Source organism: Vitis riparia, chromosome 3 (genome assembly GCF_004353265.1).
Source record: "Vitis riparia cultivar Riparia Gloire de Montpellier isolate 1030 chromosome 3, EGFV_Vit.rip_1.0, whole genome shotgun sequence".
NCBI lineage: Eukaryota > Viridiplantae > Streptophyta > Magnoliopsida > Vitales > Vitaceae > Vitis > Vitis riparia.
In genome coordinates this window covers 14,716,962-14,725,961 of record NC_048433.1, presented here as the reverse complement: position 1 = coordinate 14,725,961, position 9,000 = coordinate 14,716,962, and the positions used below count along the sequence as shown (strand labels likewise).

General features: G+C 35.6%; 1 pseudogene; it reads right to left on the bottom strand.

The window, feature by feature from the left end:
• Positions 1-2,943: 2,943 nt before the first annotated feature.
• Positions 2,944-8,678, bottom strand: LOC117910976 (annotated as a pseudogene).
• Between the last annotated feature and the right edge of the window lie 322 nt (positions 8,679-9,000).

Genomic DNA, 9,000 nt, shown 5'->3' with positions numbered 1-9,000 from the left:
ATTAGAGAAGCAGTCATCCAAATGCTCATATTAGTGCACAATTGAAAATGAACTCTGCAGAAATTAGCTTTTCTACCTGGCTTTCAATGGCTCCAACCAATGTCTTGGCAACCTGATGCATGTACGCTCACCAAATTGGGACACTGAAGAAGCAATCCCTCTAGAGAAAAAAAAAAAAAAGCAAACACATTAATTAAATAAAAGAAATCCAAATTCCAAGGAAAGCTCAGAGGCAGGCATTAGATTATTAATCGCATGCAAATTTGTACAAGATTTCATATTCAAATCATTGAGCTTAAGGCAGTTTAAATACAAAGCCTGCAAATAAATTCCTATTTTCATTAAGCAAAATATTAATGAAAAAAGATCTTTTCTATGCTTTTTCAGATATTGAGCTACTCCAGAGGTTTCAACTTTTCTATGCTTTCTCTTTACTGTTGTCTTGCCAAAGTCTCACTCTGTTCATGTTGATTACCGTACAAATACCATTGGAATGATGATATTGGCCCTACTGTGGACTGGCTTTTTATTCAACTTAAGAGAAACCTAATCATAGAATGTGCATCCATCACAAAGAAAGAAAAAGGAAATGCCCTATCTTCAAAATACAGGGGCCAAATGAGAGAAATTCCTATATGCATCATTCCTGTATGTAACTAAATGGAGTTTCATCCTCTATTGCCCTCCAAACCAATCAAAGAATGAAAAAGAGAAATCAAATGAACATGACATAAAAGAAAGCAAAAGGTTTGGAGAAATTTAAAGAAATCAAAATAACTACAGGGATTAATTATTTTTTCCAGGAAGTAATTCATATTTTGAATAACTTCTTCAGTTTGTCCATTTTCTTAAGTACTTATGTAGGCACAACATGTAACTTTTTTATCCATTTTCTTGAAGAAGTCCATAGGAGAGGCTTTCAATTTTACATATGAATAGAATGTTGTTTATGAAGAATGGGTTACCAGTAAGGTATGGTAGGAAAAAGGAAATTCGAATTACAAATATGATACTTAGATATTCTGATAAAATGGGAGAGTGCCCTATATATCAAGAAGATGTAGTAAATTTTAATCTGGGAAAAGTTAAGATTAATAACCTATTTGAAATATGTAAAGTAGACAATAAAAAATCAACCTTGAAAAAGATCATGGGAATTTGGAATATTTCATCAAGGTCTCAAGAATTCTAGAAGCCAATGTAACTTGGCTTGGCGTAGCAATAAGTCCACAGCCAACCAAGCCAAAGAAATATTCTTAAAGCATCATATGTAAAAACTAAATACCACCTCTTTCCTAAACAAAAATATTAAATATCAAGCATCATATGTAAAAATCTTGTACTTATTTTCATTTCCATTTTCTTCCCATTTATGTCCTGAAGACTTGGAAGTAAATATGAATCACCTAACACTTCAAAGTGATCATACATCTTACATCCATATCAAAGGACCCCACTACATAAATAGGAAACAAAAAATATTTTTTAGTCATGAATTGATGTACATGTGTTACATTACAATTGGGGTTGTTCAGATTTTCTCTTGTGCCATTAGCTCCATCAATTACACATCATAGATTTTCTCTGTGGTTCATAATATGAAGAGACCCAACAAAATTCTGGATATGGAAGGCTTGACTGGTGCAAGTACTATCACATGTAAAATATGTTAGTCTTTTGTATATTCAACACATGAACACTACCCATCCATTAAAATACTAGACCAAGCTCAGAAAAAATCCAGATTAGGTCAAGAGATTCTCCATCGATTCACTGAAACAATCAATCAAATTATGAATTCCTTTTCAGTAGTAACATGGTGTGGAGAAATTAACTAAAGTGGCATACGCTATGCCAGGAAACCCCCATTAAGAAGTGGATTGAATGTTGATCACGTTTAAATCATTTCATTTTGTTTTCAAAGCAATAATTCTAATTTATCATAGGATTTCAGTGAATGATTATTGTAGTTTGTTGATTAAGAAGATTATTCACCTGAGGGGCAAATAATGTAAGAAGGGAAATACTTTTTCTGTTGTGTGAATAGCCCACAACAACTACCAGTAAGAAATGGAGTTCATTCAAAATAAAGAAAGAGTGGAATCATGGGATGATTGATTTTTCTTAAAAAGAGGTAAATTATTGAAAGAGGAATGAAATGAATGATATGACAAAGCACAAAACTCAGTCTTCACCAAACACTTTATTAATCCAACCAAAAAGCAAAATGAAAAATCAGAGGGAGCAAGAAAAAAAAACCTCTTTATCTTTACCAAGAGATGGAACCTTTGAATTTGAAAGGAAGGAATCAATGAAAAAAAATGCAAGCAGTGGTAAAAAGAAAAGGAGAAAATCAATATTTCTACTCATCTAAACAGCAAATGTGCCACCAATATTAACTTATCATCCAAAAAAAGTATAACATGTTTCAGTGAATTGCCTATAGGGCCCAGAAGCCGTCCAACAAAATTGAACTAAAATCCTTAGAGAAGTAGTCAATTCAGATAATAATATCCTTTATTAATTTGCTTATAAAAATATCTATTTTAATAAAGTATCAAGATACAATCAATTGATCATAATTAACACATCACATTACCCTTTAAAACCTTCTTCACAAATGACCAGATTGATTGATAATTGATCTCAAACTCAGCTTATTGCCAGAACCACAATCTTGAAATTATATTATTGTAAGTTCAGAACAATTTAACCTCAAAAAGGGTATATTTTATCAGTTGAACCCACACCCCTGGAGCTATGTGTAAGTAACTTGTATTATTTCTGTTAAGCAATCAGAGTAATGATTAATTGAAATACTAAGCAGTGGAGAACCTGACAACAATGAAGAGCATGAAGCTTCTCAACCCTCTTGACTCTGAACCAAGGAAAAAAAGGGTTTCTCAAAGAACCTTAAGAGAAACACAATGTATACGTTATTTTTCAGGCTAGGCCTCTCATATAGCTTTCAAAAAGGGCCCTTCCCTTTGGCCTTGAAAACCAGTAATAAGGGCAGGACACCTCATAGGAAAGCTCCAATGGTGAAACATTAATAGGCAAAACCAAAGCTGAACAAAGAAATAGAACAGAGCATTTTAAGAAATAGACACAGCCACTACAACAATATAACATCCAGACCTATCAAGGACTAATAAATAATGATTTTAAGCCTATCCTAACAGCAAGTGCTTCCCTTGCACAAGTACACACTACACACCTTATCTCTATATCTCTAAATGTTGTGTTCAAAATTAGGTCAATCTTCAACCAAGCTTTATCAATCTTGAACTCCTCATGATGAAATATTCTTGGTTGATCTTACCAACTCACATTGATCATGAAGGAATTAATTATTCAAACAAGAAATGGACAATAGATCCAACCCACATCCATCTCTCAACTTCTCATGCTGAAGAAGGGCTGAGCAATAGTACCATTACCACCAAATCAACATGAATTAAAAAAAAAAGTAAAAATTGAAGGCTATTCTGATTAAATCAATTACTCGTAAATAACTCTGACATTGCTCCAGTTGCTCACCCCTTTCCCAAGAGTATACGCAGTTGTTAACCGAATAGGGCAAGGCACATGCTTTGCTTCTATACTAAAATCTAAGATCTACACAATGTACGCCATTAATAGAAAATGTTGGATACAATCATTTTGTCCACTGGATCCAAATGATATGCATTCAATTCTCTCTATATGGGTGCAAAACTTAGTCAAATGTCTCATTTCCTGTCAACTGATATGCCCTAGGAAATCCAAATTCGCAAGAGAAAAAAAATCAATGGAAAGTGTTGGGTGAACCCCCAATTGGAGAACTATACTATCTTAATATCTGCGACATTTATGAAAACCACAAAAAAGGGGAGAAACAAGAGAGATAAAGAGAGAGAGATGGACGGAGAGTACCTGATGAAGGACTCACCATTGAGAGGCTTATCTTCGAAATTAGGGTGAGAGAGGTGGAGTTTGGAAGCATAGAGACCCTCGCTGCCGCCATGGAAGTAGGAATTGAGACGACGACTGAAACCTTCGTTCCTGTACTCGTGGATTGAAGCTTCGATGACTATGGCAAAGGAGCACAGTAGGATAAACCCTAGAAACTACACCAGATCAAACCCCCTGTAACGCATTTCTCTTCCGTTCTCTCTCTGTTTCTCAAACTTTACTCACATGGAAACGAAGACAAAACACCAGACAAGTGATTACCTTGATTGGAGAGGCATGGTTGAGATTGAAAAACTTTTTCAACTGGAACTACATTTAAACTTTCCATTGAAATCTGGAGAAATAAAAGCATTTTTCACTAAATTATTGCTATAATATCATAATAAATTTATTTTAATAAATTAATAGAACATAATAAAAATTTGTTCATCAATAAAATATTTCCAAAATCCAATGTTTGATTGCCAAAGGCTTCAAGGAGTATGAGAAGGTTACCCTTTTTGTAGTTAAGTCATCTCCATCTCCATCTCTGGGCCATGTGGTGCTGAAAGGACAGCTGCATCCTCCATCTTTCTCGTCTTCCTCATATACTACACGAACCCCACACTTTTTCACCTCACTGTCTAAGCCACTCAATTCAAATGAAGCCACCACATTGCTGCTCAGCTCTCTGTGCCATTTACAGTTCCAGCTTGGTTCATCAAGAGAATGAAACCTAAACAATGCGTGATCTGACTCGATAAATCTGGATCCTTCAGTTGGAGTATACATTGGAACGTGGCAAAAGGACGAATTACCGTAAGTATCAGTCAGACCAAAAATTAAACGAGGGTCCCCATTGATAGCACATTTTAAGTTTAAAACAACACAAAAAGCGAATCCCATCAACATGGCACTTGGAGGCAGCTCTATATTTACTGAAGACTCTGCACTCTGATGGGTGAACCACTCTGGAATTCTACTTCCAGGAACAAAAGCACTATAGTCATTTGGTGGAACAGGGAACTCCTGTATCATGAAAATCATTATTGGCATGTGAGAAAATATTCTACAATAAGATCTTTTTTTAATTTTAAGCAATAGTTTTTGTCCTATACAATCCCAATCTACAAAAACATACCTCAATGTCCAGAAATTTTGGAATTGATGACACAAGCTGAAGTGCCTCTAGTATAGCTTCCAAAATGTTGCTGCGTTGATAAATCACCTAGTCTAAAGCAATTAGAAAAATTAAATGTGAGAACTTCAAACTTTATTGATGTGTATGCATTTGATGAACATGAAAAGGTTTCCAGGGATGTGCAACTATGTAAAGGTTTCCAAGGATGAATATGAAAAGGTTTCAAGTGAGGGTAAGGACCCAAGATCATTGGGCAGTGCTCCTTCCGATAGGTTGCAATGGCTTATATTTAACACTTTCAAGGAGTATAAACCCAAAAAAGAATGCAGTCACAATCGTTCTATTGGTGAAGAGCAGAAAAAGAAAACCAGATTCCTTGACATGGATTCCCCTCCCTTACATCCTGCTAATGATAATACTTGACTGCTAATGATAATACTTGAAGGTTTGTCAAAGAAGTAATAGAGCGTGGTATCTCTAGTATACCACTTCCATCTATATTAAGCTCTGATAAACATTGTAGGTTCCCCAAGTCATCTGGCAATTCCTTCAGTTCCGAGCATCCAGATAGTGTAAGAGTCCAAAGAGATGTCAGCTCACAAATGCTTTGTGGAAGACTTGCAAGTTTTTTACAATTCCTCAGATTCAACAAAACAAGCCCATTTAGACATCCAATGGATGAAGGCAGATCTCTTATACCACTCCCATCTAGTAAAAGCTCCTTCAAACTCTCCATATTTTCCAGAATCTCTGGAAACTTCTTGAGTTTCAAGCATCCAGAGAGAGTAAGAATTTGAAAAGACTGCATTTGGATGTTGCTTGAGAAACTCTCGAGTTTCTTGCAGCCTTCTAAATTCAGGAAAATAAGCTTCTTGAGAGCACCAATAGATGGGTGAACCTCGACCAAACTTGTACAACCTTCCAGAATCAGTTCTCTAAGGTTTGGGGCTCCAGAAAAGTCTGGAGTTTTCATTAAATGTTGAGATTGACTAAGTTTGATGAATTTCAACTCCTCAAATGCCTGTCAAAGAGTAAGAGGAAAAAAAAAACAGATCATATCCACTTTAATGAACTTTGTAATCCATTTAAAGAAAAAAAAATGCATATAAATTATAATCATACCTTGTTTCCTTCCCATAGTTGTTTAAGCCGACTAAAGCACATGTTTAGCTCAACAAGCTTCTCAGGATGAAAATTTGGTGGAAGGGACTTCAAAGGGTATCCAAGCCAATAGAGAGATCTTAAGTTGTTGGATAGAAATTTGAAATCTCCAGATAGATGCAATTTACAATCAGTGTACAGATTGTTATAGGTCTCATAAGCCCTCCATCTCCAATCCATTTCCACATTATAGAATATTAGAATCTGAGCACTCTTAATTTGTTCATCCTTGTAAAGGCAGCAACACTGAAGTGTAGCTCTTTTGAACAAGACAAGTCAAGGACTATGCCTTCAACTGCTTCAGTCCCCTAAAAATGAACCAAGAGTAGAGAGAATGACCTCGGAATTAAATTACCAAATTGAAAAGAAAGGAAAAAAAAAACACAGAGTTTTGCATTTAGGTCTTACTGTATTTGTTGTTAGGACATAACTGACATCCTCATGAACCCACAACCTACTACATTTGCCGGGGACTTTAACAGATTCTTTCCGAACAATTTCCCAACCCATTTCTTGTATCAAATCATGCATACACAACTTATTATCTAAAATGGTTAAGATGGACTTCTCTAAAAGAACATTTATTTCAATTTCTGGATGGAAATCACAACTTTCTAGTATTTCTGCAACATGATCTTTGTCTTGGCCTTTAAAGAAGCATGCAATGTCGAGAAATATATCCTTCTGATTACAATCTAATCCCTGATAACATATTTTGAGCACCTCCTGAACTTCTTTGTTTGGAATTTGTTTGAGTTTTTTCAATTCACTCATCCATTCCTCTTTGCTTCTATTATATAGAAACTGACCCAAGATTTTAAGGGCTAAGGGATTGCCTTTAGTATAATTTACTACATGATGACATAGTTATACAAAATCTTGTGTCGGATGCTTATGTTTAAAGGCATGCTGATGAAAGAGCTTAAGAGCTTCAACATAGTTTAATTCCTTAGCTTCATATATTAAACCCACTTTTAGCAAACCTTTATCCCTAGTAGTTATGATATTAATTCAGCCTCCTCAACCAAACCAGTCATGATTTCCTGCTAAAGCTTCCAACTGTTGCTCAGTATTCACATCATCAAGAATGACAAGGACCTTCCTTGAGTGGAGTCTTGCTTTTATAAAATCAAATCCTGCATTGAACATTCTTGCTCCTCCTAAAATTTGTGAAAGGAGTTTTTCTTTTAAATACATTGGACCATATCTTTGGTAGTCTTCTCTAACATTTTCAAGAAAGCAACAACCTTCAAATTTAGCAAAGATTTGGTTATAAACAGATTTAGCAATGGTAGTCTTACCTATGCCACCCATACCCCAAATTCCTACAAGCCGAACATCATCAGACCCAATAGACAACAATGAAACTATATCTTCTACACGAGAGTCCATCCCAACTAGACCAGCCCTGTTGCTTGAGGATGCATCAATCTTTTCATTCAAAATCCTGGTAACAATTTCCTCAATAACCTCATATTCATCTCTGCAAAATTCAAATTGAGAGTAATCATATGGTCATTTTTTAAAGCCATTAAGGGACAGAGAAAAATAGGTAAACATTGCAGTACTTAGATTTGTTCTTTGTGACAGAGAAGAGAGGGTAGACTAAATATAACTTGCCAAGATGAAGCTAAAAATGATCAAATTGTTAATCCCATATTAATGTTGTCTAGGTGAGAACACATAGTATCCAACATAAGAAGAGATATGGGGTTAGGTTAATTAAGAATACTAGAAAACCAACTGAATGCATTTTATTGTAGTGGAACTGCAACAACACGTCCATCAACAAATGGACCACTAATTCCCAGGGTGTGAACGTATTAATAACATTTTATTGTAGTACACTTGATACACACTTGAGATAGGTTAAAGCTTCTCTCCCCTTCCTGGATCAATTAGCTTAATACATAGAAAGCAAATGAATGCAGTTAGAAAGAATTACCTATTTCGTGAATCCCATCCAGAAATTGTGGCCACTTCAGTTAAAGCTTTCCTCCACTTCACCACTTCTTCCATCTTCTCCCTGTAAACTTGTTCATGCCTTGCAAATGCTTCCGCAAAACTCCCTTTTTGTTTTCCTACATGGGAGGGATCCACGTTAAAGAAAACTGGTAGAGCTTCATGCCCCCTCACTTTGACACACTCAAGAATCTTTGTAAGTTCCTCCAAACACCAACTTGAAGAAGCATAATTTTCTGACAGAATGATGATGGAAAACCTTGATTCTTCAATTGCCTGTAGGAGTGCTGGAGATATTTTCTCCTCTCCTGAGTTGGTCATCTTTGAAAGTGTTGATTCCGTTTTGACAAAGCGCCGCGTGAAGATGGGAAGTAAAGCTTTGGCGGGTATCTTCACCTCTGAAACTAAGGAAGACATCATACTTCCATGGATGGGTGGAAGAGGAAGAAGGTAGTGAGAGACTGGTTGAAGAAGAAGCCATTGGAAAATTGGAAGAAGAATGGTTGGAAGACTGGCTGCGAGACTCAGAGAATTGTAACTTAAGGGGCCGGGTGGGAGTGGAAGAAGACCAAAGTAAAGCAAGATACAGATGGCTTCACATGCAAGCCACTCTGAAATTAAAAAATAAATAAACAAAAATAAAGATTTTCTTTTCTCTCTTCTCACACCATAAAATATTTTATTCCTTAAAAGAAGATAAAAGTAGTGTTAGATAATCAAAGAGAGAGAATTGTAATTAGGAAGGTAGGTTAAAAAGTCATAAAAGGAATGACATGACGCATGGTGGTCTATGTCATGTCATA